We start from the raw sequence: 27373 nt of genomic DNA on the forward strand, positions 1-27373 counted from the left end.
AATGCCATTTGCCTGCATGTAAGAATTCATGAGACTGTAAAATAGACAAGTAATAGAAAATGAAGAAGCTGAAGTGATCTGGGACTGTAGAATTCAGGCAGACAGGTACCTGACACATAATACCCCAGACTTAACAAAAGACAAAAAAAGTATGTATAGTGGATGTGGCAGTACCTGGAGGCAGCAGAATAAAAGAGAATAACAAAATACAAAGTCCTTCAAATAAAAATAGAATGACTGCTGCAAAAGACAGCAAAGGTAATACCAATAATAATAGGTAACTTGGGTGCAATCCTAAAACAACTGTAGCACCACTTGAACACTATCGGCATTGGCAAAACTCACCATCAGTCAATGTAAAAGGCAGCTTGACTTGGAACAGTTTATATCCTGCAATGATACCCTTAACACCATCAAACATCACCATCTACCTAACCCAGGTCATTGGAAAGGACTCAATAGGTGGACAAAAATGCAAAATCCAGTCTGAACATCTGATTGATCGTGCAATGAACCATAATAATAATAGGCAGACATTTGAACTACAAATGAACTACATCTTCCACAAAACACCATGAACTTATAGTTCAATTACTAAAATTATACCATTGGTTTAAGTAGCTTTAAGTAAAGAGTCATTACACTCAGGGAAAAGTGGTCTATTTGTGGAACTTCCATGCTCAAACTGCAGCAGATCTTTGAGAAGCAGATTCCAGGAATAAGAATAGCCTTTATTTTAATGCTTTGCTTATGAGTTTTGAATGGCATCTTACCACATTTAGGCATTGAAAACTGAACTATGTGCATAATTGGTTTCATTTGGCAGAACAGTTAATTGGATCTTATTTTCCTTCCCATTGATTCAACCCTTATCAGCAAAATACCAGTAGGATCTACACTGGAGCCTATTTCATTTCTGAAGTGCCATTATGCTGACATTCTGAAGTGCAATTGATTGGTCTAGAATCACAAGTATTTACCAGTACCTATTACAACTGTTCATATACCATCTATTAGTACAAATACTTGTATGCCACTTACTCTCACGATCCTAGTAAATGTATGCTCCACAGAGTCATACTCTAAGGTTTAGTTCATAACTGCAGAAGAAGTAATCAGATGTTGAAAATTTCCCTTTTACATTGGTATTTATAGTGTGAGCACATATCATAATAGCCCTATTATGCCATGCTGATCTAAGAGACCAAAGGGAGGGGGGCTATGCTGTTAGTTCATGTGGGCTGTTTTAAAGAATGGAAGTTTCATGTGAATCTCCATAGGTGAACAGGAGTGCAGATTTGTTTGTCTGGATAATATAGTTTTTAATGTAATCCAGTGGATCTAGTTTGACTTTCTTCTTTATGGTCAAGTTTGATTAATTCAGATTTTGTTACCTCTCCATTCATTCCACTACCATTTCAGGTTTCTCTCTCATTCTCATTTTCTTTTTCTCTCTCTTCCTCTTATACATGTAGCAGATACATGCACAAAGAGCCCTGAGGGTATTTTTAAAAAATCACCACATCGTTTTGGCTTAAGGTCAAGGAATAGGAGGGATTATAGACATATTCTACAGCTTTTAAACCACTTCTAGTGGGACAAGTAAAAATAATGCTAAATTAGAACACATGCAATACAAAGAGATTCCAATAATTGAAATAGCTTTTGTAAAAGTAGATTGGGGAAAATGCGGTGACAGAGGAGCGATCTCAGGCAGGAAAATGGGTTAACAAGCATGCTAATCAAACATGAGTGAATAAAACATTACAGCAGATACTGGAATTATGGTTGATCTTCTCCACATGTTGTGAGATTTCACCATGTCTTCTGATGTTCATGAAGTGCTCTGCTAGTCTTCTGCCTGTCTTCTACATTGTGGCTCTTAACAGTCCTTGCCTTGTATGTGATATGATGACTCAACCACAGTTTCAACTGGGATACTATTAGCATCTTATATCAAGCCAAATCCAAAAATACTAGGGAGTGAATATGCATAACTGAGTATTATTTACTTTTTGATGATACATCAATCCAAACCAGAAGATGATTTCCCCCAGAGACTTCAGATAGAACCAGATAGAGAAAAGGTCAGAACTCTGAAGAGCATCATAACCTATCAATTTGAGCTCTCTGTCCCAACAATCACCTTCTCAACCCACCCACTCAGGCAGGACTGGAATCACAGTAAAACTTTGTCTCCAACCTTTGCAGACTGTCCAGAAGGGTATGAATGTTGATGGTATTGAAGGTTGTGGAAATATCTAAGAGGATAAGAATGGTCATGCCATCTCCATCTAAGGTTTACCATAGATCACTCATGAGAGTGCTTTTTAGGACATGTCCAAGTCTGAACCCAGATTCCTATAGGTCCAGATATAAGTCTCATCATGTTAGGATTATGTTAGGATGCTACATCAAGTATTATGTTTCCTTAACCTTCACATAGTGAATTTGCATGAAGTGAGGCACTGAACCAGTGGAAAAGGAGGAGATTGCTGAGTATTATGTGAAATTTTGAAATCCAAACACATTGAAATCTGCTCACAAATTTTTGAATTAATATTACTTGTTGTCTTCCTTATCTCCATATTCTGTCAGGCTAAAAAAAGCCATATTCATTTTAGGATGTTTATCATACACAAAGGTGACTAATATGAGAAAATGTCAGGAAAGACAAGAAAATTTCTTGGAAGTTATTTTTCACAACCTATATTTATGGATTTATTTCCAGTTCAATAAGACTCACAATCTTAAATGGTTCCAAATCATTCAGTAGCGGGCATCAGTCACTACTACGTCTTCTAAGTTCACTTTGGACAAAAACTCTTATCCCACCTTTAACCTTCCCTTTTTTATTCAAGATTATTGAGAAAATGATGGGGCTGCAGTGGCAAAGGTTTTGAGGAACACACATTTTTTGGTTCTCCCTATTCCCTCTATTAATAGGGACATGGTGGCTAAGTGGTTAACATGCTGAGCTTGTGAATCAGAAAGGTTGGCAGTTTGGCGGTTCATTTTATTTCATTTTCATTTATTAAATTTCTATGCCGCCCAATCCTGAAGGACTCTGGGCGGCTTACAGAAATGAAAAAAGATTAAAAAGAATTATTAAAAACAATTGGACACAACAAGGTTAAAAAGGGAAACACAACAAACACCCAATCAGGAGGGGGCTGGACCTCAATCAAGGGGTCAACAGCCCCAAGCCTGCCGGAAAAGCCAGGTTTTAATGGCTTTGCGAAAGGCCATGAGAGTGGCTGGGGCCCGGATCTCAAGGGGCAGCTCATTCCACAGGGCCGGAGCGGCAACAGAGAAGGCCCTACTCCTAGGCGTCATCAGTCAGCATTGTCCCGCTGACGGCACCTGGAGAAGGCCCATCCTGTGCGATCTTATTGGTCTGAGGGAGGTATGTGGCAGAAGACGGTCTCGCAGATACCCGGGTCCTAGGCCATGTAGGGCTTTAAAGGTGACGACCAGCACCTTGAATTGTGCTCGGAGACCAATGGGCAGCCAGTGCAGCTTGCGGAGGATAGGTGTGATATGGGTGTACCTTGGCACACCCAGAATCGCTCACATGGCTGCATTCTGGACTAATTGCAGTCTCTGAACACTTTTCAGGGGCAGCCCCAAGTAGAGCGCATTACAGTAATCCAGTCTTGAGATGACGAGGGCATGAGTGACTGTCTGAAGTGCCTCCCGGTCCAAATAGGGCCGCAATTGGTGCACCAGGCAAACCTGGGCAAAGGCCCCCCTGGTCACAGCCAACAGGTGGTGTTCCAAGGTCAGCTGCAAATCCAGAGGACTCCCAAATTGCAAACCCTCTCTGAGGGGGGCAATTTTTCTCCCCCCAGGGTTAAGGATGGCCTGGATGGCCTGTCCTTAGGGGGCAACATCCACAGCCATTCGGTCTTGTCCGGATTGAGTGCAAGTTTGTTCACTCCCATCCAGACCCTAACAGCTTCCAGGCACTGGCACATCACTTCCACCGCTTCACTGAGTTGGCACGGGGCGGACAGATACAACTGAGTATCGTCCGCATACTGGTGGTATTTAATCCCATGCCGGTGGATGATCTCGCCCAGTGGCTTCATGTAGATGTTAAATAGGAGAGGGGACCAGACCGACCCCTGCGGCACCCCATAATTGAGGGGCCTAGGAGTTGACCTCTGTCCTCCGACCAACACTGACTGTGACCTGTCAGAGAGGTAAGAGGAGAACCACCGTAAGAAGGTGCCTCCCACTCCCACCTCTTCCAGCCGTCGCAGAAGGATACCATGGTCAATGGTATCGAAGGCCACTGAGAGGTCAAGGAGCACAAGGACAGAGGAATGCCCTCTGTCCCTGGCCCGCCAGAGATCATTGGTCAGTGTGACCAAAGCGGTTTCGGTGGAGTAGCCAGGCCTGAAACCAGACTGAAAAGGGTCTAGATAATCTGCTTCATCCAAGGTCCGTCGGAGTTGGAGGGCCACCACCTTCTCAACAACCTTCCCTAAGAAGGGGAGGTTGGAGACTGGGTGATAGTTTTTAAAAATAGCTGGGTCCAGAGAGGGCTTCTTGAGGAGGGGTCTCACCACCGCCTCCTTAAGAGGCTGTGGAAAGGATCCCTCCATCAAGGAGGCGTTCGTAAATCTCTGGAGCCAGCCTCATGTTACCTCCCTGCTGGTCAAGACCAGCCAGGAGGGGCACGGATCCAGTAAACAGGTGGAGGCACTCATCGCTCCCATGGCCTTGTCCACTTCATCAGGGGTGAAAAGCTGGAACTCATTCCAGAAAGTCTGAACAAGACCCTCCCTCGGTATCTCGGCTAGTTCAAATGGAGTCCAGGTCTGTCCGAATCTGACCGATTTTGTCCGACAGAAACTGAACAAACTCCTCAGCTCGACCCTGCAAAACATCTCCCGTTTCCCCCCCATTCAGGAGGGAACGGGTTATCCTAAACAGGGCGGCTGGGCGAGATTCTGTGGACGCAATAAGAGCGGAAAAATGCACACATTTTGCTGCCCGTATCGCCACAAGATAAGTCCTAATAAAGGCTCTTAGCAGTGTTTGGTCAGATTTGGAGTTACTAGCCCTCCAGCGTCGCTCTAGGCGTCTCTTTTGGCGCTTCATCTCCCAGAGTTTCTCAGCAAACCAAGGAGCCCTCCTGGATCCACTGCTACGGAGAGGTCGCAAAGGTGCAATCCGATCCAGGCCCAAGCTATGTTCCAAGCGGCGACCAGGGACTCTGCCGGATTGTGGGCAAGAGAGTCAGGTATCTCCCCAAGCTCCTTCTGAAAACCCAATGGGTCCATCAGGTGTCTGGGGCAGAACCACTTAATCGGTTCCTGCAGTGGGGGAGTAGCTTCCAAAAATCAAGCCTCAACAGGAAGTGATCTGACCATGACAAGGGCAAGATGTCTATATCCCTTAACTCGAGATCACGTCTCCACTGCCCCGAGAGAAACACTAGGTCAAGCGTGTGTCCCGCTCTATGAGTCAGACCCTGAATTACTTGGGTCATGTCCATGGCTGTTATGAAAGCCATGAACTCCTGGGCTCCATCAGAGCGTTCGCCTAAGGATGGCAGATTAAAGTCCCCCAGTACTAACAGTCTGGGGAACTCAATCGCCAACCCGGCTACTGACTCCAGGAGTGCAGGCAGTGCTCGAATCCCTAGCGCCGCATAATGGAGGGAGCACCAGTTACTTGTCCAGGTTTCTGCCAACCTAGCACTTTGAAAGCATGTAAAAATGCAAGTAGAAAAATAGGAATTACCTTTGATGGGAAGGTAACAGTATTCTGTGCGCCTTCTGCATTTCGGCCACATGATCACAGAGACGTCTTTGGCTCTTCGGCTTTGAAACGGAGATGAGCACCGCCCACTAGAGTTGGAAATGATTAGAACATTTGTGTGAGGGAAATCTTTACCTTTATCTATTCTGTCTATACATTTGAACTGTACACAGATTTATTTCAAATATTCCTTCACCATCTATTTTTTCTTTATTTTCTATGCTGTGAGTTACTGAGTCAAATGTTATTATTTATTAAGTTTAGTATATCTAGGTTGCAAAAGTATAGATGACCACTAAGTGGCAGTAAATAGATATGCAGGTCTCCTTTTGGGCTAGTCACAGCCAGTCCTAAAAATCTATGCAAAAGCTATCTAAAGATGGGATTTAATTCAAAGACCTGTCAACATATCTTCATATTGCACCATCTTTGCTTATTATTGCCCATTGCCCCATTTTGAGTTGCAGATGTAACAGATGTTTTGTAGTCACATTTATGGATTCATTTATAGGTGTGTTAAAAAAAAAGATTGAGTTGTCCTTTGCCGTATGGTTAGAAAGAGGGGATCCAAGTGAGATGGGATTTTTAATATGGCAACTGTATGTGTTGAGGTCATTCTGGGAAGTCCGAAGTTACGCAGGCTCAGCTTCTTCTACCCTAAAATCAAATTTGCTTCCAGAAATCACAATGACAAAGTTGTCTGTTGAATTCTTCACAAGATTAGCATTCACTTTGTATTCAGTCTATTGAATGAATGCCCCTTACTAATAGCATTGCCAGTCAGAGCAGTCTACTTTGAGTCCAGTAGTGGAAACTTCACAGGACAGTGAAAAATTAGAGACTTCCTCTTGCTACCTCTTCTTATTTCACCATATATGAGTTAATTTTCTCCAAGAGATAAGAAGAGCAGAAATTCTAATCTTTTCAACTGGGGACTGGGGCAGGGGGAGGGTTTGTTAATATGGAGGATTGTCTTATGTAGTGAGTGTAATGAGTAGCCAAGATCTTCCTTCCTGAAAATAATTAAAAATTCCATGCACTGAGAGTAGATAGGTTATATAGGTCTTGGAGATAAGTGATTTTTAAGTTTGGGTACTTAAGTACCTTACCTTTTCTGAATGGGATAGAATTCATCTTGCAGGAACATGGTCTTGAAGACTCACCTTTCTCTCCTGGTTCAACTGGCCAAAAGCACCTGCTACCAGGTCTCACCAGTACAGCCGCCCCCAGGTTCTGAAACTCCTTCTCCTACAATGATACCAGTTATACTTCTTAACCTTTAAATTGACCAAGTGGTGCTATCAAAGTTATGTCACAGTATCTGGAAGTTGTTGGGATCTTGCTTAGAGCATCCTCAGTAAAACCAAATGGCTGTGGGTGTATGGGCCATTTATTGCCAAGGAGCTTCCATATGTAGCTCTGGATGGGATAGCATTTACCTGAACAAAATTGATATGCAATTTTATGGCACCCTTGAATTCACAGTTGCTGTTTGAAGAGCAGATGCTAGCCAAAGAGCAAATGGTAGTTTATGGTCATAAGAGTCTTTCCACAGATTCACCTCGTGCACCAATTGTAACTATTCTTGAAGCAGGATATCCTTTTCACAGTCACTCATACCTTATACAGTACAACTGGATTAATGTAATGTGCTTTACATGAGACTTTTAAGAACCTACAACTGGTTCAAAATGTTGCAATAGTTATTTTTAAAAGGTTTAAAAATCTCCCCTGTCCAATTGTGATCAATTCAAGGGGTGCAGTACTCATCTCTGATTCTCAGCTGAGAGAGCCTACTGTCAACTCTCAAAATGACTCTAGCTGAAGCATATTTTTCTTGCTTTGTTTCTTAATTGCCATGCTTATGGGGGGACTTATGGAATGTAGAATGTTTTCCTCCAATATTCCAGACATAAAAAGGATAAGGCTCCTGAGAACCAAGGCCAAATCAGTGTGCCCTAGCAACGGCAGAAGGGAGTGGTTCATCATCTGTTTGGTTGGTTAACGTGACCTGTGACACAAGGGGGGTGGGCAGTATCTATTCTTTAGTTCTTTAATTATACCAAAATGCGAGAATCATTCAGCGTTGGTTTCACATTTGACCTTTCCGATATGATATATCCAATAAACAGGATTTTTGAGGAAGCTACGGTCTCAGAGTCTTGAATTAATTGTAAGCATTACTCAGAACTATGACACCTACATTGTCTGAAAAATATTTCTGCATCATGTGGCCAGCATGAAAGTACAGAATGCTGTAACTTTCCACCAAAGTACCTATTAGTCTACTCACATTTGTAGGCTTTCAAACTGCTAGGTTGGCAGGAGCCGGGGTGAGTAATGAGAGCTCACCCCATTACGCAGCATTTATATTGAACCCAGGTTTTTCAGCTGCCAAGCCCAGATTTTAACCACTGATCCATTGTGCTGCCCCTGTGTAAATAATATACTCATGTAACCATAACTTTGTTAGGTGTCATGATTACAATAGGAGTTCTGGTACAATTCAAGGTGCTAGTGATCATCCCTTCATAGCACAAGTCATAGATATTTATGGCTTGTTCACTGCCTATAAAATCTGATCAGGTTGGTAGGCTCTGAGCTCATCAATTAAATAATGCTATTTTGGGATCAAGGAGTCATTCCTTGTCTGTGGTAGAATATTATTTCCGATGAGATTCATATAGCTCTGGCCTAGGGTAGACAGGTGCTCACGAATCAAGTGTTAATACCACTTTATAATTCCTTGGTAAGGCCACACTTGGAATACTGCATTCAGTTTTGGTCGCCACCATGTAGAAAAGATGTGTAGACTCTGGAAAGAGTGCAGAGGAGAGCAACAAAGATGATTAGGGAACTGAAGGCTAAAACATATGACGAACGGTTGCAGGAACTGGGTATGTCTAGTTTAATGAAAAGAAGGACTAGGGGAGACATGATAGCAGTGTTCCAATATCTCAGGGGTTGCGACAAAGAAGAGGGAGTCAAACTATTATCCAAGGCACCTGAGGGTAGAACAAGAAGTAATGGGTGGAAATTAATCAAGGAGAGAAGCAACTTAGAACTGAGGAGAAATTTCCTGACAGAACAATTAATCAGTGGAACAGCCTGCCTCCAGAAGTTGTGAATGCCCCAACACTGGAAGTCTTTAAGAAGATGTTGGATTTGTCTGAAACGGTATAGGGTTTCCTGCCTAGGCAGAGGGATGGACTAGAAGACCTCCAAGGTCCCTTCCAACTCTGCTACTGTATTGGCCTAGGTGGCCTTTAGGAAGGAGCTTAAGATGTGATTGTTCCAGCAGGCTTTGAGTTACATATAGGCTCACTGCACCACAAATGGCGTAAAACATTTGATTTGCTCTTCCCAGTAAATGGTTGGTTTTTTATTGTGTTAATCCTCCATAAGTGGCTCAGTTATGGATGAGCAGGTGGCCATAAAATGAATTAAATGAATGAATAAATAATAAATAAATTGTTTAAATAAATGAACAAACATTTTTTCAAAAAATATACATATATCATTTTTATTTGATTTTTTAAAAGCATTTATGGTAATTAAATTTGTGCAGGAGAAAAGAATACGAATTAAATAGAAAGTGTTGTAAGATATAAAAGAATGAAGAGGGGTTCCCTAATTTAAAATTAGCTTGTTGTTTAGTTTGGAGGAAAGAGTGGATGTTGCTGAGAAACAATAGCCATTTGGAGTTAGAAGGATATGAATTGAGATTTGGATGGCATAGATATTTATGGTACGATAAAGCTAAGATTAGCATAAATTTTAAAAATTATTTTGTTAGACATACCATATTAAGAATATGGATATAAACTCTGTGTTTGAAAATAATGTAGTGGCTGACAGCACAAGACACATTTTATAGAAAAGAAATAGTAAGTAAACACAAATGGCTAACTTATTGTAACATACGAAAACTAGAATTTTGCAAGAACAAGAGAAGATCTGGTGACAGAAGAATATTCTTCTGGTCTTGTGGCCATGCTGATCAGATGGCTTTCTTACGTGTAATTACTAGAAATAATTAATAGATAAAAGAATTTTTGGGTTTGAGCATTATAAGAGTGAGGTTTAAATAAAACTGTATACAAATGATGAACATGTTATTGATAAAATGTATAAATGTGTATTGAAAAGATACAAAAGATTCAAAAGAAATGAAAGAATGAGTGATTAAATGGGCTAAAAATCTGATTACAGTAAATAAATGGATGGAGTGAAAGAATTTGTGATTGAAAGGATTGAACTTTACATTACGTTATAATCTTAAAGAGAATTGTTTTTTTAAAGAAAATGATGTATCTTTGGTATATATCACCAGATAAATAAAACTGCAAACCAAAGTAGGAAGCCAATTTCATTTGCCATGTATGGCTGAACTTGGACCTCTTTCAGCCTTATTTTATAGAGTTGTTGAAGATTGGACAACAATCATGACACCCATGGTCAATATTTTGAACTTAGTTGCAGAAAAGTGGAATACTAGTTAATGTAAAAACAAAAACTAACAACAATCATATATAGTGGGGGGGGAGGTCCTGTTGTTCTCTCATTATTTCTCTCTGTCCAATAAGAAGACGAGATGGAGAGTGGCAAGTGGTTGGGATATGATGAGTAGTTTAATTTCTCTTTATATATTTATTTTGTTTAGGCATTACAAAATAGGTGCATAAGAGCCACTTTGACCTAGTAGTAGAGACTGAGTTCCAGTCCCTCCATAAAGCCAATTGGGTGACCTTGGGCCAGTCTCCTTGCCTTGGCTCCAGGAAGGAAGCAATGGCATTCTCGGAGGGGGCGGTTTAACTTGCCAAGAAACCTATTCAGGACGTTTCTGAGAATCAGACATAAAAGAATAGAAGAAAAATAAAAATAGGTGCCTAAAAGGGATACTATGATCAAAAGCCATAAAGTCCTATAATTGAGCACTAAGTTTCAGAGGTAATAAATCAGTATAGGAATTGCTATAGATCTAGGAACTTTAAATTTGAAAGTAAATTTAAATATTAATTTCATCTCTAATTAGGGAAAGAGCATATATTATGCACATATATTCTATATATTAAATCTATTCTTTGTTGTACTTTTACACAACAGATAGCTCTACTGTAACATCTACTGTATTCTGTCTATATATTGGAAAAATAAATAATAAATTGCAATTCTTTCATTTCAAATTTTAGATTCCCCCCCCTCACAAAATGGACCTGAAAATATTCTACTTGAGTTTTTTTTTTTCTGTAGCCCAGATTTATAGATCTAGAATCACAATAGAATTTGAAAACTTCTCTCAAAGCAATAATCCATGGGAAGCTGGACACAAAGCTTTTATATAAAGTCCTTGTACTTCTATAGCAGCCATTTGGCAAGAAAACACCTAACCATATAGCTAAATGTCAGGGCTAGTATGAATCTAAACTAAAAGAAAAATATTCATTCAAAGAGCATATCTATTAAATGAATTAATTAGATTTAGAAATATATGAATGTGACAAATTCCCTAATATTGAATAATAAGATTTGTATTCAGAGTATATGTTGATCACTGAAATTAGGATAAAAGTTTTAACCTGTTTTATTTTTGTAATGATAAATATATTTGATGATGATTTCTGTTGTTATTGGTAAGCTAAAATTAAATTCATATTTGAGAAGATGCTTGTTTAAATTATTTGTGCTTCTTTTCATATCTTGGTAATCTATAGTTACAACATCTCATTATCCATTAATTTAGGACAACATTATCAATATTAGAAACAGTGTACAAGCTAGCCATGGGATATACCATATTTTTTGGACATAAGATGCTCCAAAGTATAAGACGCATCTAGCTTTTGGGGAGGAAAACGGGGGGGGGGGGATCTGCCTCTGCCTCCCAGCTCCTTGCAGCAAACAACAAACAGTACAGATGATATACACTATTTGTGGTGTTACATTTCAGACTATATTTGTACAGATGCTGTTAAAATTGATGTGGCTTTCTAGAAGTATACATTATGCTCTGCTATTTAAACAAAGATACAATAGCACTGGGCCTCTTCAGATCAAGCATGTATTTTAAAAAGCTTCTTTATTTTGTTAAGTTATCTAGAACAATAATAAAGCGGTCTTTAAAAAATAAGTCAAATAATTTGAACATTCTATAGGCATTTATAGTTATTGACTTACCTCCTTGCAGCAAACAGCAAACAGCCTGTTTCAGTTTAGCCTGATTAGCTCACGAAAAAAAATCTGCCTCTGTCTCCTAGAAATTTGCCTCCTTGCAGCAAACAACCCATTTCACTTTCAATTTCAGTTTTAGCATGGGCCTCCTGATGATCAGCTGTTTCAGGCTGCAGGGATTGTCATAGTCTATTGCCGCATCCACAAACCCATTTTCCCCATTTGCTGCAAGGAGATAAATTGCTAGGAGGCAGAGGCCAGTGGGTGGGGCCAATGGGTGGGCAGGGCTATATTAGATGTATAAGATGCATCCAAATTTTCACCCTCTTGGGGGGGGAGTGCATTTTATACTCCGAAAAATACAATACCTTTAATTTACCTGCTGGAGTTCTAAATGTTTGAAAGCCTTGAAGAGTACAAAAGATGAGGGTGTTTTCAAAGCTAAGAAAGTATTACAATTATTCTTTTAGTCTTCTAAATTCCTAACCAGAACTCTACCATGATAATCTATCTATTGTGTTATGGAATGTTATTCTGAGCTATGCAAAAGGAATTTTATTGTACAGTATGACAAACTGTATAAATGACACGGTGACCTTACTTACTATCATTACAATGTGAAATCAGACAATTCAGAAAGACTGGATGTTTCACATGTATTAGGCCAAGTTCACATATCCATCAATTGCAAGAACCTAAGGGGTGCCTTGGATCAAATCAAAGATCCACATAGTGTAGCATTTCGTATCACATAGTAGTCTTCCAAAGGATTCTGGGAATTGAAAAACATAGCACATGCATAAAAAGTTCTCTTCTGTTCTGACTCTCCAGCAACTAGCAATATTTAAAGCCTTCTGCCTGTGACTTAAGAGGCAGTGTATGCAACCATCAAAACTAGTAGCCACTCATAGATACACCCTACTAAATTTCTGTAACAGTCTTGTAAAACAATATAAATGGGTCTTCCTCAACTTGGCAGTATCAAATTCCATTATTTAGGTATATGTACATTTTATCAATCTGAAATCTCCCTGTTTTCATCTTTAGTGGATCATTTTGAAGTTTAACAGGGAAAAATAGGAGGGAGGATGAAGAAGAACAAAGGAGGAACACATTTCTTTGCCTGGATTTTCATGCCAATGTTTTATATACTTTACCTCTATTGTGATTTCCAATATATGTTTTCACCCTATGCTCAATCTATCTATCTGGTCACAATTTTTCCCATAGGATAATTATTCTAGCACCCTATTACTTTATCCTATTTGGGAAAGTTATTTTTTGTTATCCATCCCTGCTGACAACTGTTCCAGTTTTATATTTATCTTTGATCTTTTTGAGGATGCCTGTTAAATCTTTGTTAATATGAGTTGCTTGAGCTGAAATTCTTCTAGGTTTAGTTCAAAGTTTCTAGGCATTAACAGACTGATAGCACAATCCATCCTCCTATTTGCTTGGTTTTTTTTAAATCATTTAGTCACATTATCCATGGCTTATATGCATATAAACATGCATGAATGATTGTGAGACATGGCCATTTTACAAACAGCAATTGTTGTAGTTGATTCGATCTAAGGGAGAGGCAGATATTCCTCTCTCTGGGCACACCCAGAATATATCTGCTGAACAAAACTCCGCATTGGCGACAGGAAGGGCATTGGGCATTAGAACACTCTGCTAGACTCCATCTCACAAGGTATTATGGGGTTGTTAAAAGAAGATGATGATGAATTGTTGTAGTCCATTGAGCTAAATAATGTCAAAATACAATGTAAACCCAAATCTAACACCAAGCTCTATCTCTTTCCAGGTGGGTCGTCATGTATCAAATACCCTTTTCAATGGTGACCCTCTAGTTGAAGAATGTTGTCCTTAGAAATGTGGTGTCTGATTTAATGTCTTTTTGAAGCAGGCAAAAACTTCTTAATGTTTCAAGTTTCTAATTTACATGGTAGTTTAGTACTATTTTAGTTTTCCGAATGCTTATTTTTCTGCTTTTGCATTTTATAATGTTGTAGCATGGTGCTATGTTTTCAGCATTTTCTGCTAAATGGAACCCCCACCCCTACCCTTTACAGTGTTAAATTGGTGTAGGAGAGGTTTTTTACAATATATACCAATAATATACCGCATGATGATGAGTTTTCAGCCAAGTATAGAACGGGTGGGTAAACCATTAGTGATTCATTATCAGATGTCACGTTTTGTAGGAATTGTCATGTTTAAAAGTGTTTGCAGTTCTTTTACAGTTTGATCATGTATTTCACCAAATAATTCTGCTCAGAAATCTGTACTTCCCCTTTTAACTAATTGTGTTCCCTACTGTAAGGTATGATTGAATTCTCCAGTCATCTATTGAGATTTCAATTTCAATGCATGTCAGTATGCTGCTGTATCCCTACTTCTTACCTTATCTTGCTGGATGGTACATTGAAAAGACAACCTCAGAGCTTAAAAATAGTTACATTAATACATGTCCATCCCGCTATTCCCTTTTAGTGTATAGTAAACAATATTTTGCTAAGCAAAAAATGGAGTTGCCGATGGATTTTAGACTCCATTGCCTATTTGACTTTGATCAATTGAAGTTTTCACATAATGCTTTCTAATGAAATAAAAGTTGTTTTGATTATCAGCCTTGCTTGTACCTGTATCAGATCTGGTGCACAGGGCCATCCTGGAAACATCAAAGGACCAGCCCACAGTACCTCTAGAGCAAAAACCAGTGAAAATCAATGAAAACATCCCCCTCCCCCTGACCTCTGTTTTTGCTGGCACTGGGTAGAGAAAGCCTTCGCAGCCGAAAACAGAGATCATGACCCATTTTCACTGGCAGAGCACTTGGGTCACCACAGGTGCCCCTGACACGAGTGACATCAAGCTGGCCATGCCCATCCTGGCCACACCCACCCCAGCCCTCCAAGGTCAAATACAACCCTGATGCAGCCCTCAATGAAATCAAGTTTGACACCCCTGAGCTAGAGCATTTGCTACTAGTAATAATGGCGTATTTTCCTACTAGTGATAATAGGATGTTACAAGCAACCAATCCCTAGTTTTATCCCAAATAGTTTCATGCTATTCCATTCAAGAGAGGCTCTCTAATCCCAAAAGTATCTTGCATATCAATATAATCATATCTATATGCTATTGCTAACATCTGAGGAGCATGTATCCTATTCTGACAAATAAAATAGAATTCAGGATTGTATACAAAAGTGATCCTTGCTAGAGTGGATGTACAGTTATTTATTTATTTGCTTATTTATTTATGAGGTTCATCTACTGCCTCAATCCAGATGGACTATACCTGGTGTGCAAAGGACTATACCTTTGCATTGGGAATGCAAAGTTCTATAATAAAAAATAATAAACACCATACAATAACAACACTAAAACTAGTATTGATGCCAATGATTTCACAGTCAATTCCCAGAGGCCTTCCAGAAAAGCCGAATTTTTCCTAATTTCTGGGAGAGGGAAAAACTTTTAAGAGAACTGCCTATGGTGGCAGAGGTAACATTACAAGATAAGTTCCATCATAAAACTCAGTTCTAGTAATGACCAGGGGTTTGGAGTTGTTGTTGTTGTTTTTTTGCAAGTAACCAACAAAAGAAAAAAAAAGTTTGTCAAATTGTTTTATTAATACCTGACATTATAGATAAGGTTTATATGTATTGCTATCTACATAATGCATTCATCAATAAGTCTTTGACCATTCTTGAACATATTAAAATCCAAAGCTATCTCTTTATCAAAGCAAGATCTATTGGTGGAAATTTACTGCAAGCACACAAATACATTGTGAGCAATCCTTTAGAGAAGAAAGACACTACAAGATGGAAACTATTTTAATGCCTATTACATGTTAAGAGATGTAACAATCCATTTGTTTTGCAGTGGTTCTCCTCCTATCTCTCGGACAGGTCGCAGTCGGTGTTGGTGGGGGGGCAGAGATCGTCCCTGAGGCCCCTAACTTATGGGGTGCCGCAAGGGTCGGTCCTATCCCCCCTACTATTTAATATTTACATGAAACCGCTGGGCGAGATCATCCGAAGGCACGGGATAAAATACCACCAATATGCGGACGATACACAGTTGTATCTGTCCGCCCCGTGCCAACTCAATGAAGCGGTGGACGTGATAAACCGGGGTCTAGAAGCCGTTAAAGACTGGATGAGAGCAAACAAGCTGATACTCAACCCAGACAAGACCGAGTGGCTGTTGTGTTTCCCTCCCAAAAATTTGACCAACATACCATCACTCAGGCTGGGGGGACAAAACTTACACCCCTCAGAAAGGGCCCGCAACTTGGGAGTCCTCCTGGACCCACAGCTGACTTTTGACCACCATCTCTCAGCTGTGACCAGGGGGGCATTTGCCCAGGTTCGCCTGGTGCGCCAGTTGCGGCCCTACCTGAATCGGGAGGCCCTCACAATGGTCACTCGAGCCCTTGTGATCTCCAGGCTGGAATACTGTAATGTGCTCTACATGGGGCTGCCCTTGAAGAGCATCCGGAGACTTCAGCTAGTCCAGAATGCGGCCGCGCGAGTGATTGTGGGCGCACCACGGTTCGCCCACATAACACCGATCCTCCGTGAGCTGCACTGGCTACCTGTCGATCTCCGGGTGCACTTCAAGGTTCTACTCACCATCTATAAAGCGCTCCATGGTAGTGGATCTGGCTATTTGAGAGACCGCCTTCTGCCAATTACCTCCCTGCGTCCCATCAGATCGCATAGAGTTGGCCTCCTCCGTATTCCATCCGCCAGTCAGTGCCGACTGGCGACTACTCGGAGGAGAGCCTTCTCTGTTGCGGCTCCGACACTATGGAACAATCTCCCCGTGGAGATTCGTACCCTCACCACCGTCCAGGCCTTCCGCACAGCCCTCAAGAACTGGCTAGCCCGTCAGGCCTGGGGATAAGTTTACTTTTGCCCCTCCCAAATGTTGAGTGAATGTTGAGTTTTACTATTTAATTTACCTTTGTGCACATTTCTTTTTGTATTGTCCTACACTCCCTTTCCTTTTTGACTGTAAGCCGCCCTGAGTCCCCTCAGGGAAAAGGGCGGCCTATAAATGTCTAATAAATAAAAAAATAAAAAAATAAAAAAATAAATTTGATAACTAAGATCATTAGGCCCAAAGAGGTATCTTCTTTCATTCTTTAATGACTTTATAGAAAACAGAGAGGAAAAAACTCATGTCAACTCAGCAGAATGTCACTCAAATGTCTCCTGATAATCCCTGATAATCCTTTTTATATCAAGAACTCCAGAGCCTTCTGAGAAGAGTGGAAACAAATAGACTAGCATACAGTACTTTAAGATTTTCGTCTGGGCATAAAAGAGGCTTTTATAATTAATTAGGTTTGTATATTTATTCTATGTATTATCTTTAAACTTTAGAATTCATAATCAAAGTGCACATTCAAAATAAATCTGTGAGGAAAATATAAAGTATTACACTTGGGAGTCAACTATTTATCACCTATAACACCTACAGTATAACACCTATAACACAAATTATTGAATATCCCAATAAGACAAGATATCAGTACATAAGATTCTTTCCCACATATTTTTCATATAATATTTTAGATACCGGTATAAGTGTGAGCATGTGTGTGTATGTAACAGCTATCTTTATACACATGCTAGCTGAACATAAAGTAGCTAAATGGGGTGATCACCATGTAGCAGATTAGTTTCTTGCTAGAATGATTAGAACTTTGGTTTGTTTCCTAATATTGTTCTGGGATAGCTCCTTTCCCACTTGATGCAGCTCACTTTAAATCTGTGATTTATTTCAGAGTCAAAGACTATTATAAATAGTGAAACATAGAAAAGAAATAATTATTGAGACAGTTTTGTGTCAGTGAAGGCAAGTAAAGAAATATTTCAGAATTTTTTTCAATAGGGCTTTCATAAAAAAGATGTAGTATTTCAAAAGAAAAAGAGACAAGAAATTCTATATTTTGTCTACAGATATACTCAGAGCATTATCTTATGTTATTTTACTGAATGAACTTTTGATGTGGCCAAAATCCTTAGACAGATGAGTGATACCATAGATAACATTGAGCAGAATAAGATTGTTTGGCTCCAGAACATAGAGAATAGGTAAAGAAAAAAAAAAGATGGATGTGAAAATTACTTCTTAACAATCCTGCCTTCATTCAGGAAGTCCATAACAATTTTCAGTAGATTGCTAATATCTTCTTTCTGGGAGGTTGTTACTGCTGTATTATTACATGCATTTTTGGAGGCAACATCTATAGACCTCATTTTAGTCTATTTTCAGACCTGATTTTAACATAGAAAACTGGGACAAGTATCCTGATGAATAACAAATGTGGGGAAAAAATACAGGGAAACTGTTTTGCTGAAACTCTTGGTAGCCTTCAGTAGCGTTGGCCATAATTTCAGTGGTGTTGATGGTTTGGTGTTGCTCAAGATTCTATCTCACCTAAATTCTTAAATAAAGCTCTTGAATAAAGTAATGTGGAGAAGATGCAGTGTAATCAAAGAGGTACTAACATCTACTTTTACTTTTCCTTTATATAAGATACTACTTGTAGTCCTAGGAAGGGAGGAGAACAGCAACTAATAGGAGCAGTAATAAAATATAGCAGTTGGTAGCTGGTTTGCTTGTCAGTAGAGGTGATAAGTGGAATTATTAGGCCATGTAGTGATTATTCATACTGCTTGTTTTTCAACCTGTGGTAGAGGTTGCTTAAATCTTCTCAAATCTTCTTGCAAATTGATGTCACATAAAACCATTTTTAAGCTGTAAGGAGAGTGATAATTGTACACAAATAGTTCTATGATAAAGAAATGGTTCATGAAGTCAGGTCAAATTCTTCCATTTTAATTGCTCATGGATAAATACTTTTGTATTTATTATTCTCCTTGAAGTGTCTTGAGTGGTAGATAGATTATTAAGAATAAATTAATGAGGACATTAAAAAAAAGAATGAATTCGATTTTTTTTTAAAAAACCCACATCTTCAACAGAAAACTCCAATCTGCTTTCTCAAATGTTCAAACAATACTTATGTGTAAGTATGATTAGAACTGCATGCTTAAATATAAATATGGTTAGAATTACCACACATATTTTTGTAACAAACAATAGCCCAATCCTCAAATCAGATAAGACAAAATGTGTTCAACTCAGTTCACTTGCATTAGAATAACTATTGAGTAAAGTTTGAACACATCCAAATGAATATATCCTACTTTGTGAGATATAATCAGTTTCTCATTGAAGTTAGTTTTGCATTCTTACAGCCATTCTCTTCTGCTCTTGTTATTTGTGGACTATTAAAGGTATAAGAAAGCAAACTACTCATGAAGAATTTCAGAAATGATACAAATTGATATATTTTGGTCTAAGTTGTGGCATAAGGAATTATGTCTGCAATGGAAAGAAAGGCATTGAAAGGCATTTATTGAGAGTAAGGTTTTCCACCATTCTTAGCATATTTTTTTAATGTTCCTGTTTTATCAGAAATTCATTGGATAAGAAAGAAAAAAGAATTCAAAGGCAAAACATAAACTGAGAATAAAAAGTATAGAAGCCAAAAAAGGGAGAACGGAAAGAAAAAACAGGTATTCATATGACAAAAATTTTAATAGCACTGTCATGACTAAACCAGCTGAAGATCAGTTTTTTTCAAGTTCACAAAAGCTTTCCCAAAAATAGTGGCTAAAGGACAGACTTCATATGTGAGGCTAAATTGACATTATGCTTTTTTTTCCATAAAGTAGTACTGTTTCCCAATCCCTTTAAATTAATATTTAATATTAATTACATGTTTCACAATGCTGCATTGTGGATCTCCTGTTTCCATTCTATATTATTGGGTATTATATAGTCCTGGAACAAGACTGCATGACTAAATATGATGGAAAGAGATCTTGACATTGGATTGCCATTTCCTGCAGCAGCTCTGAGTCAAGGCCTGATTTTGCTTCTTGAAAGCCTTATGAGCTATGATGTCTCATAGGTGAATATTGTAGATGGACAGTCAAAAGAAAGAAGTATCAGAGGGGCCCATTGTTAGTTTTTATGTTTGAATTGCAAGCACATGAGCAATTAAAAGACAAAAAGTTTACAGTACTTGCTATAATACTTTTACAATAGATCTAAAGTTATGTCTACAACAGAAGAAACAGTAACCCTTGCCTTTAAGAGTACATTGATTATCTTTGCTAGTAATACATTCCAAAAAGGCATAGTTTTAAAGGATATTTAATGAAAATACTACTACTATGATTGTTTAATATAACTTTTTTAAGTATAGTATTTGGAAAATGTAATGTGAGGAATCTGTGTTATTTCTAATAGTTCAGAAATTTAAGAAGGGAAGCTCCCCCAGTATTTGGCCACCTTATAACAAAATTGCAATGGGTATTTGCTAGAAAGCCCATATAAGCCAATCCAAAAGAGGAGTAGAATAGAAACAAGAAACAAACATATATAGCATATTCTTCTTATGGACTTGTGAATAGTGACAATGCATAACTAAAAGCAGGAAAGCTATTTTTAAATGGAATAAATATTCTAGCTGATATAATTTTTAAATTCAGAAAATGAGTGTCACAAGTGGGAATGCAGACTAAAGACTCCTTAAAAAGTTAAGTTCTAAAACTTGACTCTGAATTATTGTAGCTTTTCACAAAGGTGTCTGCTTTACCTGTTAATCTTAATTTTAAAATATTCCTATAAACCTGAGGTCCAAAGGAACAAAAGGTAGTCAAATGGGGGGGGGGGACTCATGGAGAATTGGTTTTAAGTATAGTAAAGGCAGTGAGGTTATTATACCGCATGCACAAAGATGGAAGAATACAGAAATAGCAACAAATTGACCTGTTTGATTTGGGAAGGAACAACAACTTTTTTAAAAAGACTGGAACACTTACAGACATCTTGCTGAAAATTGATAAAAATGAGCAGGTGATTTCTGTATCTACCAACTAAAAAGAACTGTATATGGGAAGAAAGGAACTACGTTATATAACTGTGAAGAAGGAAGTGGTATTAAGTATGCCCATAGCTGCTGTAAAGGCGATCAGAAGTCTTTAAGTACTTTAAGTATCTTTTTGCCTTTTTTATTTGCTTTCACTTGTTTTCAACACTTTTAAAATCGTTTTCATATTTTAGTTTTCTTCTATGTTGTTTCGTGTTTATCATTTAACTTTGTAAAAAAATCTTTAATAAAATTGTGTGTGTGTGTGTGGGTGTGGGTGTGTATTATATAACTACAAGAGGTATACAAGCATGCCCTTTTCTTAAAATTAACCTACTTAAGTGTAAATGGCCAAAAGTGCTTTTTCAAGAGGCAACTGGACTTTCTGGCTTTTCTTTGAAAATGTTTCACTTTTCATCCAAGAAGCTTCTTCATCTCTTTTTTTTAAAAACATCTTCAAAGAAAAGCCAAGAAAGTTCAGTTGCCTCTTGAAAAAGCACTTTTGGGACAACCATGACCTGCAAGACTGACTCTCCATAGAAATTAAGTGTGAATGATTTTAAAAATACCTAGTTTGTGTAGGGTTCTATTTCTCATTGGGGTAGTACTAAATAAAACAGACTCCTTATAATAAATTCAAAGTCAAAGTCTGGATTCTCCTTTATTCTCATGTTACATTATTTTATTAGTTAATAATTCATCATTAATAATAAATCAGTGTGCTGTGGGAGCCAAAAAAGCCAATGCAATCGTACATTGCATTAACAGAAGGATTCAATCAAGATCACATGACGTACTAATACCACTCTATAAAAGCTTAGTAAGACCACACCTAGAATACTGCATCCAGTCTTGGTCACCACACTGTAAAAAAGATGTTGAGACTCTAGGAAGAGTGAAAAGAAGAGCAACACATATGATTAAGGGACTGGATGTATGAAGAATGGTTGCAGGAATTGGGCATGGATAGTCTAGTGAAGAGAAGGACCAGTGTTCCAATATTTGAGGGGCTGCCACAAGGAGGAGGGGGGGTCAACCTATTTTCCAAAGCACCTGAAGGCCAGACAAGAAGCAATGGATGCAAACTGATCAAGGAGAGATTCAACCTAGAAATAAAAATATTTTTTCTGACAGTGAGAACCATCAAGCAATGGAACAGTTTGCCTTCAGAACTGGTGGTGCTTCATCACTGGAAGCTTTCAAGAACAGACTGGACAGCCATTTGTCATAAATGTTATAGGGTCTCCTGCTGAGCAGGGGGTTGGACTAGATGTCCTATAAGATCGCTTCCAATGCCGTTATTTTCTATTTTTATTCTATTTAGTTACTTAATATAGCACAAATAGTTATTTAAAGTTATGAGTTATATTACTTGGATTTCAGTGACAGAAGATAATCCATTAATTTCATTTTTAGATAAACATTTAATTACAATATAATTTTTTAGGAGATAAGGAATAGTACAAGTTTTGTGTGATGAATGAAGTGGAGTTCTCTTTGTCAAACAGTAGTCCTCTGCATGATGAGACTACTTTATTTATTTATCAGCACAAATATATATTAAATATATATTATTAATATATATATATTAATTTGGATCACTCTGGGAAAATGAGAGATAAAGCATTTTTAAGTAGAACTTTATGTTGAATAGGCAGTATTAATGATAAACTCTTATCTTTTAACAAATTCATTTCTGCTCTTAAATCTGTGCCATCAAAATTTGAGAAACTCTTTTTATCTGATACTCTGATTTGTTCAAATGAGCCTTCCCTCCAAAGCCATGAGCTGGCGTAAGCTAGGCCGCTGCGGCATCCCCCTTTGGGCCACGTGGCATACGCCAGTTCACGGCTTTTGTGAGGCAACGCCTGAAAGCCTTCCCTCATGAAAGTCGCAAGCTGGCTTAGCTAGCCTCCCACCACCCCTGCCGCCCCCACCGGCCCTGCTGCCCCCATCACCACCACCACCCTTCCTCGTGCTTAGTTGCTTACCTGAGGGAAGCAGCAAGCTGCTGGAAGGTGAATCAAAATGAAACTAAGGGAGGACCCACCGCACTTTTAAACCTGTGTTAGTCGCGGGTGGGTCGACTCCAGCCCACTCACAGTGAGCGGCGGGCTGGGCTAGTTTAGTGCAGACGGGTGGGGGAGCAAGCGAGCTGCGATGGAACGGGCATGGTGAGTGAGCGACAGGGCCAGGGCAGGCCTTCCGGAACTTACTTCCGGGTCCACCAGTGGAACCTCTTCTAACCAGTTCAGTAGATTTGACAAACCGGATCTACTGAACTGGTGCGAACCGGTAGGAACCCACCTCTGCAGTTTATTTTCAAATCAAACTTTCAACCAATCAGAATTCTGCCAATTCATATGTAGGACAGAATATGTGTTAGTTAAAAGCAGAAGCATGTTGATGTTAACTTTATATTTTATACCTCTACCTGAGATTCAGAAACTAACAAGCATCACAGGAAATACTGAATAGAAATAGCAAATAATTCAAATAGACACAAACCTGCTTTTTGTCTTAGACTACACAAATTAGGAAAATGGACAATTTTCTTAAAAACAGGAGCAAAACATATGAACTGTATCCTAACCCAGATTAAGCAATTTATGTGATAGAGAATAATCTTTGTGACTCTTTAATTGATAATGTGCTATCAAGTCATTGTGTCCACTTTTAGGAATCATAGAGATAGATTTTCCCCATGAGAAAATCATCTATTTACTTTCTATATTATTACTGTATATAAAACCACATACTGAAATTATTTGGACAAAATGAAAGTTGAATATAAATTGTTAGTAATTCATTTTGAATTCTGTAGATATCTGCTTAGATGAGCAAATAATACATTTGTATATTAATAAATTCTGTTATAATTCCTAATTGGAGAAACATTTAATCAGACTTTATATCTTTTGCATTTATATCTCAGCTTTTCTGAAATCTGAAGGGTCTGAGCTAATCTTATGCCCACAATAATTGTGTATTAGTTTGAGCTAAGTAAACTGGACAAAATTTGTCCAATGGCTTTGTAGACAGGTGAAAATGAGAGCTAATTTCTAGGTTAAGTTCTACATTTTAACCACTGCATTTTACTAGCTTTTTGGTTTGAATCAGCCCTGCTTGTTTTAGTCAGTTGAATTATTGCTATCCAAGAATATCTGAACATATGCAAGATGCATAGCATTTGGCCTTCCAATTTACATAAAATTCTTTGTTCAACATTTAATAATTTCAGTACCTTGCAGAAGTTGAGATATTTAAGCTTAGATTTGAGAAAAAACAACAACCCAGAAGTTACAAATCTCTAGATTATAGGTTTATGCACGTGCTTCTCCATCCAAAAAGTTTTCTCTGTGCTACAGGCCACTACTGTGCATTCATGTTAATACCTGATCTATTCCCAGAAGTGGCTGAGAGACTGGAATGTGACTGGAATATAAGACAAAAGGAAAACTTTAAAAACAGTGTCGGTGGGAAATAAACAACATATTTATCATTGCAATCACAAATGGTACTGCTCCATCTTTCTCCCTTTCAGGCCCTGGGAAATTTTGGATTTGGTGATTTAATAATAAAACAGACTATGGGCAATTTAAAAATGGTTAAAAAACATTTAAACCAAAGAACAATTCAAAAACATAGGAAGAGCATACAACAACAGAACAAGGCAAAGAAAGCCAAACTTGGAGAGGAACAAAGAAAAGGAAGAAAGGAGGCATCAGTTATCCTTTCTAAAGGCCCATATGAAGAGCCATGTCTACAGGGTGTTCAAAATACTAATAGGGTGGAGGTCATTTCGGTCTTGGGAGGAACCTCAAGCCAGAGGACAGGTCCTGCTGCAGAGAAGGTGTGCTTTCAGGCTCTGATAGTATCATTGTTAAAATTGATGGAACCCAGACCCAGCCAACCCTGCTCGATCAAATTGACCATATTGTCAATTAAGTAACCAATCCCTATGCCATGTAGGGCTTCATAGGTAGTGACCAACACCCTGAATCCTACATAGAAGCAAACGTGGCAACCTGTGCAGCTTGCAAAATAGAGTTGTTACATGGGCATACTGAAGCATGCTCATTACTGCCTACGATACTGTATTCTGGATCAACTGAAGATTCCTGTAGTCTTCAAGGGCAGTCTCATATAAAGTGCATTGCAGAAGTCAAGTCAATTTCCTCCTCATTGGAACACTGAGTTTTCAAATTGCTTTTATTACAATGTAATAGAATATACAATATAAACATCTACAATGTTTATATTGTTTGAAACAATTATTTTAAATTTCCAAATGAAACATCTACAATGTTTATATTGTTTGAAACAATTATTTTAAATTTCCAAATGAAATGGCATGATTTTCTGATCAAATCCATAATCTAATAATAATTCTCAAATGTTATTCTTTAGTGCAAATAAACCACATTTTTGCTCATTTTTCTTCTTCTTAAGTAGAAAGTCAGTACTTTGGGAAATGTAATTTTTGGAATCAAATTTTATTTTCAGCCTGTTGCATCCATATGTTAATTATTCCAAGAGAGCTTCCTAGAGGTATAAATTAATGTATTTTGTAATGAATGACTCCAAAAATATTAGTAACTTTTCTTCTAAATAAAGATCACGGAGAATCTTCAAAAAATTATACAGCAGAAGCCTGCTTATTTTTATTCCATTCTCTCTCTTTTTTGTGTAACAGTAACTGAATTCTTCTGTGAAATAAAGTATACAAGGATTTTAACACTGAAATTGTCAAGCACCGAGGAATCAGGAGATTCAGGCAGTTCTAATGAGTATAAAAATTTATTGTGAGCTTAAGCTCGCTACAAGAATCTGAGCTCCTAATGGTCAATGGAAATTAGTAAGTGTTAAAAAAGGCATTCAAGATGGGCTGGACTTAGAACTCTTGTGGGTGTGCAGGGACTCATGACTGATGACGCATTTGACCCCTCCCTCAGGCTCAGCCTTGCCATCTCCTACAAAAATTCCATGGAAAAAATATGGCACTGACTCAAAGCACTGCATGCAGTAGGAGAGCTATATTTGCTTCCTAGAATGGCCAGAAATTCCAAGTTTGTAGATTTTGTCACTGTAGCATATATACATTAAAATAATCGTCCAAGGAAGGAAGTGTGTGTGTGTGTATGTGTGTGTGTGTGTGTGTGTGTGAGAGAGAGAGAGAGAGAGAGGTGGGGAGGAGGGGAGAGAATAGATGTTATGATTCTAAAAAAGCATCCACAAAGCAACAAAGTCAATCTGTGTAATTAAACATTTACATGACACCTTAACTCTATCTCCTACATCAATGTTTCTCAATTCAATAACTCCCAGAATTCCTCAGTCAACAAGCTAGCTGGGGAATTCTGGGAGTTGAAGTCTAGAAATCTTAAAGCTAGCAAGGTTGAGAAACACATATTATAGTTGTGTACTTAGCTTGTTGTAATGCTTTATGAATATGTTGAAAACAATTTAAGCATTTGTGAAAATCTCTTATGAAAAGGAGGGTTAGTAATGGTGTTAAAGTTGAAGCATTTCATGCCGTTTTGCTTGAGAATAAATTGTACTGAAATCAGTAGGACTTGTTTCTAAAACACATGTAGCCTCCTGAGATACCTAAATGTATAAATATATCTTTAAAAAATTGTCATTGCTGTATAATAAGTATATTTAGTAAGACCATGCTCAATATTATCAAACAAATGTAAAACAAATGAGATCCTCCACCACCACAAGTAAATGTCATCTATTTGTACAGTGTCTAGTTTTCTAACCACTTAAAATCCTCTTTTTTTAAACTAAACATCCTTTACATAATTATTCTTCCAATTCATAGATTTGGAAAAAGAAAGTTCTTGACTTCTTTGAAAGCAGAAGAAGTAAGAAGCAAGCTTCACTGTTCAGGAATTGCATTCCATAGCTAGGAATAAAACTCTTTCTGAAAGCTGCTATCTTTATTGTATTGTTTTGTTTTTTGTTTTACTTCAAAACCATGTTTCTCTGTCTCAGAATGTTTTTTTTTATTTTAGTAGAAATTATAGAAAGAGTGTCTTAGCACTGTGACATTACCTAGCATTTGACTATCCTTGGTCATCACCAGGTCAATCCTGAATGAGATCTGTTGTCCTTATTTCAAATTGATGACCCTGAGCAAATTGGCTTTAGCTCAAAAATAATAACATTAAACAATTTGAGAGGTACTTTGGAACTCCTTTTTCTGTAGCCCCTTTCCTAAAGCAATGAATGGGAATGCTTTGGCTGCTGATGTAATGTTTACTTTGAAGACTTTTTGCTTTCAGTGACAGTATGTTTTTTATTGTTATGTAATAGCTGCAACTCTAATTTGACACTGAAATGTTTTCTCTAACATCAAAACTATAATAACTAAATATAGTTCCCTTCAAAAGGAGCCAAATACCTTAGCTGCATGTGTTAATGACCTAGACCAAGCAAATATGAATT

This window comes from Thamnophis elegans, chromosome 1 (assembly GCF_009769535.1).
Source record: "Thamnophis elegans isolate rThaEle1 chromosome 1, rThaEle1.pri, whole genome shotgun sequence".
Taxonomy (NCBI): domain Eukaryota; kingdom Metazoa; phylum Chordata; class Lepidosauria; order Squamata; family Colubridae; genus Thamnophis; species Thamnophis elegans.